Below are 14,814 nucleotides of genomic sequence, written 5' to 3'. Positions count from 1 at the left end.
TCCCATTTAACTGTCACCCAATCAATCAAGTGGCAGAAGTTGCAGTTCCAGGTAAAATCTGGGGAAACCTACTCTGCCCAGGAGGCCTTCACTCAAAAGCTGGTTGCCTAAGCCTTCAGATACAGAGCGAAAGATGCTGAAGGTGCTCAGCAATGCTTCATAAATACTAATCAATCCTTGTGGAATAGAGGGGAATCTGTGGCTTGGGTCTGCAGCTCATAGCACAATATCGGTTTTTGTGCATCTAGCGGAAAGAGTGTAGGTTAATACAAGGGTTGCATTTACCAAGGAAATACTGTACGATACATGGGCTGTTTTAAGGCGCTAGAAGCTATTTGTTTTAGACTATTTGTTTAGGCTGGTGAAGAAACCCAAATTTCAATTTCTTCTCTTTGACTTAGAAAAGAGGAAAGTTGGCTTCAGCCCATAGGATTAAGGAAACAAAGATGGGAAAAAATTGGGGAAGGCAATATACAGAATATGAGATTTAAGCCACTCACCTATAATGTTTCAAGTCCTTCTGAATCATTCTGTTATCTGTTCTTAAACTTATGCACAATTTGGTTTTAGTCGGGGTGGTGGATATTGATTCAGCCTGTTGTTGAGAGCTCGCAGAAGATATCTAGTCCAACCTTTTTCACTCATGCACTCATTTATTCTTCTACTCATTCATTTATTCATCAAACATGATTTGAGTGCTGACTACATTCAAGATGATAGTGACACAAATATAAGTACGGTACAGTTCCTGCTCTGAAAGAGTTCACAGGCCAGTGGGGGAGCCCGAGATGTAATAGACAGAGTGGAAAGTGCAAGGATTGAGTTGTGACCAGTGTACAGTGGGGAAACAAAGCAGGGGATGATCACTTTTGCCAAGGTAAGTTAAAAAAATAATAATTCACAGAGCAGGTGACACCATGACTGATGAAGAAAGTGAGGCCTGGAGAGAGGAAGTGAGCTGCCTAAGGTTTGGGTGTCCAGAATTGGATACCACCTACTATTGCCATAATGGCCTTTAGGGTCATACTTCAGCACAACAATAACAGGTCAGACTTGCCCCCATAAATACCTAAGGAAACCTGAAATATTTACTCAAAGAACACAGAAGCAAAATCACATTTTTCTGTGGAACATAAGATGTTAGAAAGATTCAGTGCTCTCTCCGCCCTTTTCCCTACCCCCAGGCTTATTTTGCTCAGCCAAAGTCTCCCAAGAGAGCCTCTGATTGGAGTGTTCATGAGCCTCTTTCCAAGTGAGCTGACACCGGGACTAATAGTCTGTCTTCAAGAGTGAAGTCTTGGGGTTGGTAAAGGGCTGCATTTCTTAACCTCCATAAAAAAAAAAGGAGAGTTCAAATCAGCTAGCACAAGTGTTGTTCTTGTCTGGGAGATAAGAGGAGTCCACTATGCTGGGGCAACCTCACCAGGGAGCAGTTTTATTGCAAAAAGGGTTGAGACTCTCTCCTCCGCCATTAACCTGAACACCTCATTCCCCAAACATGCCACCTTCCTGAAATGCTACTAAAGTTCAAGAGGATTCTTCAATAAGCCTTAATAAGAGAAATTTTATTTGACAAGGCTTGAACATTAATAAAAACAACAAACCCAATTTGGTAATCTGTATTTACCATTATCTGGAAACCCTGGTGGCGTAGTGGTTAAGTGCTACAGCTGCTAACTAAAAAGGTCGGCAGTTCAAGTCCACCAGGCGCTACTTGGAAACTCTATGGAGCAGTTCTACTCTGTCCTATAGGGTCAGTATGAGTTGGACTCGATGGAAATTTTTTTTTTAAATAACAATAAAGACAAAGGTAAGACATTATTTGTCTCATCCCTTTCCTCAAACATTCTGAGTATATTTGTGGAATAGGCCCATATACCTTTGAAAGATATCTATGTCAGAAGGAGTAATATGGTGGATAATTTATCTAAGAATACGAAATAAATTGGTAGTCGTGGCGATGGAGAAAATCATGTTGTTGCTGTTAGCTGCCATCGAATCATCCCCAGCACATGGCAAGCCCTTGCACAACAGAATGAAATCCTACTAGGTCCTGCACCATGCCCATAATTCGTTGCAAATCTGACCCTTGTGATGCCTGGAGTTTTCATTGGATGATTTTTAGAAGTAGATAACTAGGCCTTTCTTTCTAGTCTGTCTTTGTCTGGAAACAGTTGAAACCTATTCAGCATCATGTTCTTGTTAGGTGCCATCAAGTCAGTTCCGATTCATAGCGACCCTACATACAACAGAATGAAACACTGTTGGGTCCTGTGCCTTCCTCACAAGCTTTGCTATGTTTGAGTCCACTAATACAGCCAAAGTGTCAATCAATCTCATTGAGGGTCTTCCTCTTTTTTGAGGCCCTCTACTTTACCATGCATGACATCTGTTATGGATTGAATCGCATCCCCCAAAAATGTGTACAAACATGGGTAGGCCGCGATTTCCAGTTTTGTGTGATTATATACCATTTTGGTATCTGATGTGATTTTCCTATATGTTGTGGATCCTACCTCTATGATGTTAATGATGTGGGATTAGGGGCAGTTACGTTAATGAGTCAGGACTCAATCTACAGATTAGGCTGTATTTTAAGCCAATGTGTTTTGAGATATAAAAGACAAAAGCAAGCAGAGAGACAGGGGGACCTTACACTATCAAGAAACGAGGCTGGAAAAATAGCTCGTCCTTTGGACCTGGGGTCCCTGCGCTGAGAAGCTCCTTAACCAGGGAAGATTGATGAAAACACCTTCCCCCAGACTGGACAGAGAAAGCCTTTCCCTGGAGCTGGCGCCTTGAAGTCAGACTTCTAGCCTCCTAGACTATGAAAGAATAAATCTCTCTTTGTTAAAGCCATCCACTTGTGGGATTTCTCTTAGAGCAGCACTAGATAAGTAAGACAATGTCCTTCTCCAGGGACTGATCCCTTCTGATAACATGTCCAAAGTACACAAGACGAAGCCTCGCCATCCTTACTTCTACGGAAAATTCAGGCTGTACTTCTTCCAAAACAGATTTGTTCATTCTTCTGGCAGTCCATGGTACATTCAGTATTCTTCACCAACACCATAACTCAAAGGCATCAAATCTTCTTCGGCCTTACTTATTCATTATCCAGCTTTTGCATGCATATGAGGTGATTGCAAATACCATGGTTTGAGTCAGGCACACCTTAGGCCTTAAGGTGACATTTTTGCTTTTTAACATTTGAAAGAGTTCTTTTGCAGCAGATTTGCCCAATGCAATGTTTCATTTGATTTCTTGACTATTGCTTCCATGGGTGTTGATTGTGGATTCAAATAAATGAAATGCTTGACAATGTCAGTCTTTTCTCCACTTATCATTATATTGCTTATTGGTCCAGTTGTGAGGATTTTGGTTTTATTTATGTTAAGGTGTAATCCACGCTGAAGGCTGTAGTCTTTTACCTGTATCAGTAAGTGCTTCAAGTCCTCTTCACTTTTAGCAAGCAAGTCATGTCATCTGCATAACGCAGGTTGTTAATCATTCTTCCTCCAATCCTGATGCCACATTCTTCATACAGTCCAGCTTCTTGGATTACTTGCTTAGCATACAGATTGAATAAGTATAGTGAAAGTATACAACCCTGACGCACACCTTTCCTGATTTTAAATCATGCAGTATCCCCTTGTTCTGTTCAAATGACTGCCTGTTGGTCTATGTACAGTTTCCTCATGAGCAAATTAAGTGTTTTGGCATTACCATTCTCCACAATGTTATCCATAATTTGTTATGATCCACACAGTCGAATGCCTTCGCATAGTCAATAAAAATAGGTAAACATCTTTCTGGAATTCTCTGCTTTCAGCCAAGATTCCTCTGACATCAGCAATGATATCTCTCATTCCGTGTCCTCTTCTGAATCTTGCTTGCTTGAATTTCTGGCAGTTCCCAGTCAATGTACTGCTGCAGCCATTTTTGTATTATCATCAGCATAATTTTACTTGCATGTGATATTAGTGATACTGTTCGATAATTTCCACATTTCTTTGGATCACTTTTCTTTGAAATAAACACATATATGGATCTCTTCCAGTCGTTTGGCCAGGTAGCTGTCTTCCAAAGTTCTTGGCATAAATGAGTGAATGCTTCCAGCGTAGCATCCATTTGTTGAAACATCTCAATTGATATTCCGTCAATTCCTGGAGCCTCGTCTTTTGCCAATGCCTCCAGTGCAGGTTGGACTTCTTCCTTCAGTACCATTGGTTCTTGATATACGCTACCTCCTGAAATGGTTGGATGTCTGTCTACCAATTCTTTTTGGTACAATGACTCTGTGTATTCCTTCCATCTTCTTTTGATGCTTCCTGTGTCATTCAATTTTTTGCCCATAGAATCCTTCCATATCGGAACTTGAGGCTTGACTTTTTCCTTCAGTTCTTGCAGCTTGAGAAATGCTGAGTGTGTTCTTCCCTTTTGGTTTTCTAGCTCTAGGTCTTTGCACGTTTCATCATAACACTTTACTTTGTCTTATCAAACCACCCTTTGAAATCTTCTATTTAACTTTTTTACTTCATCGTTTCTTCCTTTTGCTTTAGCTACTCTACCTTTAAGAGCAAGCTTCAGAGTCTCTTCTGACATCCATTTTGGTCTTTTTCTTTTCTATCTTTTTAATGACCTTTTGCTTTCTTCATATGATGTCCTTGATGTCATCCCACAAATCATCTTGTCTTTGGTCATTAGTGTTCAATGCATGAAATCTATTCTTGAGATTGTCTCTAAATTCAGGTGAGATAAAATCAAAGTTGTCCGTCACTCTTCTGTCAGTTTATGGTGGCTTTTGTGTTGCTGTGATGCTGGAAACTATGCCACCAGTATTTCAAATACCAGCATTGTCACTTGTGGTGGACAGGCTTCAGCAGAGCTTCCAGACTAAGATAGACTGGAAAGAAAGACCTGCCAATCTACTTCTGAAAAAAATTGGCCAGTGAAAACGTATGGATAGCAGTGGAACACTTTCTGATATAGTGCCAGAAGAGGAGCTCCTCAGGTTGGAAGGCACTCAAAATATGACTGGGGAAGAGCTGATTCCTTGAAATAGAGTTGACCTTGAAAATGTGGATGGAGTAAAGATTTTGGGATCTTCATTTGCTGATGTGACACAACTCAAAATGAGAAGAAACTGCTGTAAACATCCGTTAATGATTGGAATATGGAATGTACAAAGTATAAATTAAGGAAAATTTGAAGTGGTCAAAAATGAAATGGAATGTTTGAAAATCAATATCCTAGGCATTAGTGACCTGAAATGGACTAGTATTGGCCATGTTGAATCAGACAATCATATGGTCTATTATGCTGGAAGTTACAAATTGAAGAGGAACGGCATCACGTTCTTTGTCAAAAAGAGTATTTCAAGATCTATCCTGAAATGCAATGCTGTCAGCGATAGGATAGAGCCCTTGTGGGGCAGTGGTTAAGAGTCTGGGTGCTAACCAAAAGGTAGGCAGTTTGAATCTACCAGCTGCTCCTTGGAAACCCTATGAGGCAGTTTTACTCTGTCCTATAGGGTCCAAGTGAGTCTGAATTGACTCAACAGCAATGGGTTTGGTTTTGGTTTATAGGGAATACCAGTTATTATGATTATTATTTAAATTTATGCACCAACCACTAATGCCAAAGATGAAGAAATTGAATATTTTTACCAACTTCTGTAGTCTGAAAATGATCAAACATGCAATCAATATGCACTGGTAATTACTGGTGATTGGAATATGAAAGTTGGAAACAAAGAAGAAGAATCAGTAGTTGGAAAATATGGCCTTGGTGTTAGAAATGATGCTGGAGATAGCATAATAGACTTTTGCAAGACTAGCCACTTATTCACTGAAAATAATTTTTTTCAACATAAATGGCAGCTATACAGATGGATCTCACCAGATGGAGTAAACAGGAATCACACCAGCTTCATCTGAGGAAAGAGATCACGAAGAAGCTCAACACCATCAGTCAGAACAAGGCCAGGGGCCAACGGTGGAAGAGACCATTATTTGCTCATGTTCAAGTCCAAGTTGAAGTTGAAAAATTCAGCATCATAGCAACACCCAACCCTCCAGGGACAGATGGGTGGTGGCTGCACACGAGGTGCATTGGCCTGGATGGTTCAATTCTTGCATAGAGGGCATGAGTTCTACCACTGAACCAATGGAGGCAATGATACAGACTCTCAAATCAGGATTTAACTTCTTTTGGGTCACAATTAAAAAGTAAGTGTGTGCATGCATGTGTGCTTTTGTGTATGTGTGTGTGTGCGCGCACATGTGCATGCACACATATAAATATGCAAACGAATATATGCCAGGTGTCTATATTATGTAGCTAGCCAACAAGAGGAATATTGTAATACAAAAATCCCTTTTTTGGATTGTGTCACTTTAATGGGAATGCTAGCTGCACAAAATGAAAGAAAATTACAATAATGTTTATTAGCATTTTCTCAGGTTATTTTTATTTATTTGGAAAACACTTATGTAGGGCTTCCTGTGTGCTTACAGTGCTCTAAAAGTTGTAGTCATTTATTCCTCGCAACCATCTTTTGAGGTAGATGCTATTATCCCCATTTTATAGTTATTGAGCAGAATTTTTGTAAACTCAAATTTACTAAAAAAGAGTAGAAACACTTGTATGTTTATCTCCCATCATTAGTGAAACAGAATGCAACCATTTTTTCTTCCAATAAAAATGATTAGGAAAAAAGAATGATTAGGACAAATCGCCTATTTCCATTTTTCTGGGAAACCAAGGCTTATGATATGTCCGTGATCTTAATCTACCTCCCCTTCCTCCTCCCGCCCCCCCATCAAAGAAAGATATTATTATTGGCTTATTGGAAAAACACAGTAACTACACTGTATCACAGACTATGTTTCAGGAACAAAGTGGACTTGGAGGTCCCTTACCATGATATATCGGATCTGAAAGTTAGTTACAGTTCTCCTTCCCAAGACTTCCGCTGCCTTTTTGGCTAATTTTAGTTGTGTGAGGGAGGAAGACTGAAGCATCCAATCACCAAGACAGACAGTGCAGACATGCAGTGCCAGGCTCATGCCGGAACTAGTGATCACACTTCTGTAGAACCTTGCAACACATCTTGTAATCCCAGCTGGGCCTCCCCGGAGCAGAGACAGCAATTATGTGTAGTGGTTTTCAGATGTAAACAAATGTTCATGGGGGACTGACTTATAATCAGCCAAGCCATTTCATGTATGGCTTCAATCAAATGGGAATGAAGGGCTCTAATAGGGGAAATCAAGCACATTCATTTGTTGTCTCAGCAAGTGTTTTTAGAATTTAAGGTACATTTCTCTTTTCCTTTAGAGACATGACTGTACGGTATATTTAAGGCTCAGAAAGCACTTTAGAAAGACAATGCATCTTAAAAAAAATCTCTACAGCTCCTTTTGTACTTAGCTCAAGTATACCAGCGTGCATATGCCCACTGTTATGGATTGAATTGTGTCCCCCCAAAATACGTGTTGTGAATTCTAGCCTCTATGCCTGTGGTTATAATCCCTCTTGGGAATCGGCTCTCTTTGTTATGCTAATGGACAGGATTAATGTGGGGTGTATCTTGAGTTAATCTCTTTTGAGATATAAACCCATTGCCGTCAAATCAATTCTGACTCATAGTGACTCCACCTGACAGAGTAGAACTGCCCCCTAGAGTTTCCAGGGAGCACCTGGTGGACTCAAACTGCCAACCTTTTGGTTAGCAGCCGTAACTCTTAACCACTACGCCACCAGGGTTTCCTCTTCTGAGATATAAAAGAGATTAAACAAGCAAGGGAGCAGAGGAGAGATGAGGTAAGATAGATGCCAAGATACATGGAAATCTTCAAGGAACCAGGAAATGAACCCGAAGAATCAAGGACTTACTTCTGGAGCTGACAGAGAGAGAAAGCCTTCCCCTAGTGCTGGTGCTCTGATTTTGGACTTCTAGCCTCCTAAACTGTGAGAAAATAAATTTCTGTTAGTTAAAGTGCTCCACTTGTGGCATTTCTGTTATAACAGCACTAGATAACTAAAAGACCCATTTTCCATTACTATTATTTCTTCTGACTCAGTGCCATATGCTTGAAAGAGTATCATAGAAAATTACGTTTACAAGAACTTTGGTGGTACCATACTGCTATTCTTCCTCTCATCTTCCTCTTCTCTCTCTCACTATACTTCAGCAAATGCTTCAAAATGATTGTTGAGAGAATCATTTTTAAAAATCTAGAAAAAAAAAGCTGAAATTTTATATAGAATCAATTCGAAACGAGAATGTCATTTCTTTCAGTCATTGGATAGTGTGAAACCAAAACTGTGACAATGGATGGACAGATGTGGAGAATGTGGGCTACATAAAACCAAGGAATTCCAAGCCACTTGATTGGGACAAGTATGCTTCTCCCATCCAAAACTGTGTAAGACCATTCACTCCACTGAAGAGCGATGGGCAGGATCTCAATATAAAAAACAGAGGAGATGTTAGGCACTTTGGGAAACAAGATAATGCACAGGAAAATTGCACATTTCAAATCATTAGGCAAGTAGTCTGAGATTATACGGAGTTCTCAGGGAAAGTTTCCTGGGGGATTGGGGACTTATGCTGGTCTTTGAAGAGAAGTAAGATTCAGGCTCCATGTAGGAGGTAGGGATTGTGTTAGAACTGAAGGAGAGGATTTGAACCTGGCCTCAAGTCCTGCCTCCCCCCTTTTTTGTACTAGCTGCATAACCTTGGACACATTCATTTTATTTATTTAACAAGGACTTATATAGTGCTCCCTATGTAACAGGCACTGTTTTAAGTGCTTCATAAATATTAACTCATTTAATCTTTATGAGAATTCTATAAAGTAGGCATTATTATTATCCCCATTTTTTACCAAGGAAGAAACTGAGGCACAGAGAGTTTAAGTAACTTGCCCAAGACCATGCAGCTAGTGAGTAGCAGAGCCAGTATTCAAACCTAGGCAGTTTGGCTCTAAGTCAATGGACTTATATACACTACACCACACTGCAAATTCCTCAGGTTTTCTGATTATCAATTTTCCTATTTCTTAAAAAATACTTTTGCTGTGAGGATAAAATGAGATGAGGTCAGTGAAAATATCTGGCACGAAAAAGGCACTCAAGAAAGGCAGTATCTTTTTTCCATTCCCCCTTACTTGGAAACTTAGCCTTTCCTGCTTCTTGGAATCAATCCTGCCTTGCTACTTTCTTGAATGTGTACTGCCTCTCTGCTTGTAGTTTCTAACCCTGCTTGATTCTAGAGTGCCCATCACGATACTCCATCTGCTATTTGAGTAGCTTTCTTAGAACATCTTATGTTCCTGGCCAATTCTGGCCCCCTATAAGTGCCTGCCTCACCCGAAGGAGCAGGTCAATATAACCCCTCCTAGTTTTTTTTTTTTTAGTTAGTCTGTAGTTCCGCCACGCATTAGTCAGTTTGCATGTTACTATGATGCTGGAAGCTATGCCACCGATATTTCAAATACCAGTAGGGTCACCCATGTACACAGGTTTCAACGGAGCTTCCAGTCTAAGACAGACTAGGAACAAAGGCTTGGAGATCTATTTCAAAAATTTAACCAATGAAAACCCTATGGATCACAAAAAAACACTGTCTGATATAATGCTGGAAGAAGTCACTCAAAATACACAGTGGCCACAACAATGGACTCGAGCCTACCAACAACCATGAAGATGGTGCAGGACTGTTCTGCTGTACATGGGGTCACCATGAGTCAGAGCCAACTCCACAGCAATTAACAACACATCCGTAGTTACTGAGTCATGCCTAGTTGTGTTCAAGGCACGACATCCCTAGAGCAACTGGAGACTTCTGTTCACTGTAAGCACTTATTCACTCAGCAGGCACTTCATAAGTACCCGCTAACTGTGAACCTGGCCCAGTGATGGGTTATGTACAGTACACAAAAGAGGAGGGGGAGGCAAAATAGAATAAAGGGAGTAGGGAAGGCAGTATGGGTATGGGAGATCTATGCTCTATCCAGGGGACCACGCAGATCCTGGCTGTGCCTGGTTTTAGTCGCCAGTGGTCCTCAGGCTGTCTATAGATGCCCTTTCCCTATTTCCACCCCGCCTCCCAGCACCATTTATCCATCCTTTATCTACTGGCCTCAGGGTGCAGCTTCCAGAAGCTAAGTAATCTGATAAAAGTAATCTCTGCTAAAGTGCTCATTCAGCTAACAGGTTAATGTGTTATCCTTCCTGTGTAATTTGTTCATTTTGAGAGGGGTTTTTTGAAGACATTAAGGCATGATGGCAGGAAATTTCAGTCCTCATTGCAGCCTGGAGAGGAAGTGAGTGCCTCACACAACCAGGCTTTCAGGATTAGCCCCAGTCTAGTTTCTGTGGTCATTTGCAAAGTTTCCTCGGTGCCAAAGCCACTGTCTTATGACTTTAAATATGTCCCCCACAAGTTTTGGATCAAAGATAAAATGCATAATTCTCCTTTTTGTATCTGTACCCAGGAAAAAATGTCTCATGATCAAAAGGGAAGCTGAGGAATGGACTGTTTGTACATGATCTGGTAGGTGGCATTCTGAGTGTTTTACATACATGATCTCACTTCTTACCACAAACCCCATGGGGTAGGTCTTATCATCACCCCCAGTTTACAAATAAAGAGCTGAGGCACAGAGAGGGTAAGTAACTTATTCAAGGCCACAATGCTAGTAAATGAACCCAGGCAATGTGGTTGTAGGGTCTGTGCCTTTAACCGCTATACTATACCAATCAGTGTCTCAGGTTCAAGTTCCCCTTTCCTGCATAGCATCAGCAGATAGACCAGACACAGTAAACTGCTCATAGAGACTCGCCATCGTGGCATGCACTCTCATTCCATGTCTAGGCTACTGCAGTCATACCTCCTTTTGGAAGGGCAGAGACAAGCTTCTGATCTGGTACTGACTCGGCACACAAGAGCCTAAGGCACCCTCTTCCTTGTCATGCTGCACAAGGTTGACAAAGAAGTGCCTCTCAAGCCCTCCCCCCCTCACTCCACTCACCCCCAAAGAGGAACAAATGCTCAGACCTGGTGGCTGCTCAGAAGGTTTTGAAAACGAACAGTTGAAGTGTCACTAATCCTATTTTCTAAAAGCAAAACAAAGATTCACTAAATTAACCCTCTCATATAGTCAAGCCAGTCTCTTCTCTGTCCCCAATATGCCCTCTGAATTCTTGCCTGGAAGCCAATGTGCCTCCAAATCTGTAACACCCTCGCCTTCTCACACCGATGGAGCACTTACTGTGTGCCAAACACTGTTTAAAAAACCCATTGCCGTTGAGTCGATTCCGACTCATAGTGACCCTATAGGACAGAATAGAACTGCTCCATAGAGTTTCCAAGGAGCACCTGGTGGATTTGAACTGCCAACCTTTTGGTTAGCAGCAGTAGCACTTAACCACTAAGCCACCAGGGTTTCCAAACACTGTTAAGAGCTTTCAAAACCTCACCATATTGAATCCTACCATATATACTACAAGAAATATGCTAGTGTTATCTTCATTTTATTTATGAGGATATTGAGAGAGACTAAGGAACTTGCCCGAAATCACTATACTACCAATGCATATTTTTTTTTTTAGCTTATCACTCATATTCTGCATTTGTGCGTTACCATCCAGTTTCACTTCGGGTTTCAAGATTAAGGGTACCCATTCATACTGAACCAAAACCAAACCCATTGGCCCTCGAGTCAATTTCGACTCATACAGAACTTATAGGACAGAGTAGAACTGCCTCATACAGTTTCCAAGGCTGTAAACCTTTACAAAAGCAGACTGCCACATCTTTCTCCCACGGAGCGGCTGGTGGATAAGAACCGCCGAACTTTCAGTTGCAGCCAAGCAGTTAACCACTGCACGACCAGGGCTCTTCATTCATACTGAAGTACCACAATATTATGAGTGTAAAATTCAAGAGATGGTAATTATTGTGTCACCATGTTGCATGAGGGTTAGAGCATGTTGTAGCATGACTAAAAGTCATATATTTGAAAACTCAGTAATTAGAATAGCAAGGGTGTCCTATACTTGCAAATGGAAATCTTTGATGTTTATGTTCAGTTTTTTTTTTTTGTATGATAAATCTAATGGAATTATGTTATAGAATGTTTTCCACTTGACATAGTTTAGGGCCTTGCAGAAGTTTTCAATTTGGCCTTGGCCATGCATAAATAATTAAAAGACAATTCAAGTTGGGTGCCTTGTTTTTAAGAATTTAAACATAATGAATTCAGCTCACTCGCTTAAACAGAACTGAAGTTTTATTCAACAGATAAATAAAAAGAAATACATCAAATAAAATGCATTTCTGTTGCATATTTTAACCATTCCAATAATGGAGGATAATAAGTACAACCAGAATGCTCCTTAGAAGCAAGAATGGTGAGACTACGTCTTACGTATTTTTGACATGTTATCAGGAGGGATCAGTCCCTGGAGAAGGACGTCATGCTTAGTGAAGTACGGGGTCAGCGGAAAAGAGGAAGACTCTTGATGAGATGGATTGACACAGTGGCTGCAACGGTGGGCTCAAGCATAACAATGACTATGAGCTTCGTGCAGGACCGGGCAGTGTTTCATTCTGCAGTGCATAGGGTCACTATGGGTCGGAACCAACTCCATACCACCAAACAACAATAAGGAAGGCACAAAAAGAGCTAAGGAGAAGAAAGGGGGCAAAAAAGTGGAGGAAAGTGGGGGCAAAATAAAAGAGGAAAAGAAAGATAACTGGAATAGGGAGAAATGGAGAAAAAGACAAAAGACCAGAGAAATATTAGTAGAAGGAAAAGAACAAATGTTGACAGATGCGGGGCAAGAGAAGAAGAAATGAAAGAAGGCGAGAGAAATAGAAGTGCTTTGTTTGAAATAGAGGCCTATTTCTCACGTAAAAATATTCATTTTTCTAATTTATGGGGACTTATTTTCTTTTTCTTTTCTTTTTTTTTATTAGACATTTTGTGAAAATAAGAAAATAACAAAAACCAAAATCGTTGGGCTCTCCTGATCATTATCCTCTAGAATACACATAGATGCAAAGTGAAGAAAATAATTTTGCATTTTAACCTTTTATTAATGTTTTTCCTATACCATTTTCGGAGCCCTGGTGGCGGGTGGCACAGTAGTTAAGAGCTTGGCTGCTAACCAAAAGGTCAGCAGTTCAAATCCACCAGCTGCTCCTTGGAAACGCTGTGGGACAGTTCTACTCTGTCCTAGAGGGTCACTATGAGTAGGAATCTACCAGACGGCAACAGGTTTTATACCACTTTCTGTCTTTCTACAGTGTTCAAATAATTTCGTTGCCTCATTCCTCTATTGTTGGATATCCAGGCTGTTTTAAGGCTTTTGATATTCAAACTAAGGTGTCTTTTTCCCTTCTGTTGAGTTATCACCTTAGGATTGGGATCCCTGAGACAAGGGCTATGAACGTTTTTGTGATTCTTGACACAGTTTGTAATGCCATCAGCAACTTGAATGATTCCTAAATCTCCTACAGCCTGCATAGTATTGGATTTTGTAAAATGCCTTTATTTTTGGCAATTTAACCCTTTGGTGACTCAATTATTTTTTGCTTTGAATTTTTTGTTAATACCCCATGCATGTGTCAGTTTGTCGTACCATGGTGGCTTGTGTGTTGCTGCGATGCTGGAAGCTATGCCACGGGTATTTAAATACCAGCAGGGTCAACCATAGCAGACAGGTTTCAGCTGAGTTTCCAGACTAAGACAAACTAGGAAGTTTCCAAACTAAGACAAACCCAGTGGTCTACTTCTGAAAATAATTAGCCACAGAAAACCTTATGAATAGCAGCAGAACATTGTCTGATATAGTGCTGGAAGATGAACCCCCAGGTTGGAAGACACTCAAAATACTACTGCAGAAGAGCTGCCTCCTCATAGTAGAGTTGACTGTAATGATGTGGATGGAGACAAGATTTTTGGACCTTCATTTGCTGATGTGGAATGACTCAAAAGGAGAAGAAACAGCTGTAAACATCCATTAATGATTAGAATGCGGAATGTACCAACTATGAATCTAGGAAAACTGGAAATCATCAAAAATGAAATGGAACACATAAACATCAATGTCCTAGGCATTAGTAAGCTGAAACAGACTGGTATTTGGCCGTTTTGAATTGGACAATCATATGGTCTACTATGCTAGGAATGATAACTTGAAGAGGAATGGCTTTGCATTCATTGTCAAAAAGAACATTTCAAGATCTATCCTGAAATACAATGCTGTCAGTGATAGGACAACAACCATATGCCTACAAGGAAGACCAGTTAATATGGCTATTATTCAAATTTATGCACCAATAACTAAGGCCAAAGATGAAGAAATCGAAGATTTTTACCAATTTCTGCAGCCTGAAATTGATCAAACATGTGATCAGGATGGATTGATAATTACTGGTGGTTGGAACGTGAAAGTTGGAAACAAAGATGAAGGATCAGTAGCTGGAAAATATGACCTTGGTGATAGAAACCATGCCGGAGATTGCACAATAGCATTTTACGAGATAAACAACTTCTTCCTTGCAAATACCTTTTATCATCAACATAAATGGTGACTATACACACGGACCTTTTGCTTTAGCTGTTTGATGCTCAAGAGCAAGTTTCAGAGTCTCCTCTGACATCCATCTTGGTCTTTTCTTTCTTTCCTTTCTTTTCAGTGACCTCTTGCTTTCTTCATGGATAATGTCCTCGATGTCATTCCACAACTCGTCTGGTCTTCGGTCATTAGGGTCCAATGCATCAAATCTATTCTTGA

Source organism: Loxodonta africana, chromosome X (assembly GCF_030014295.1).
Source record: "Loxodonta africana isolate mLoxAfr1 chromosome X, mLoxAfr1.hap2, whole genome shotgun sequence".
Lineage (NCBI taxonomy): Eukaryota > Metazoa > Chordata > Mammalia > Proboscidea > Elephantidae > Loxodonta > Loxodonta africana.
The sequence above is the reverse complement of the archived record's forward strand: the minus strand, read 5'-3'. Positions refer to the sequence as shown.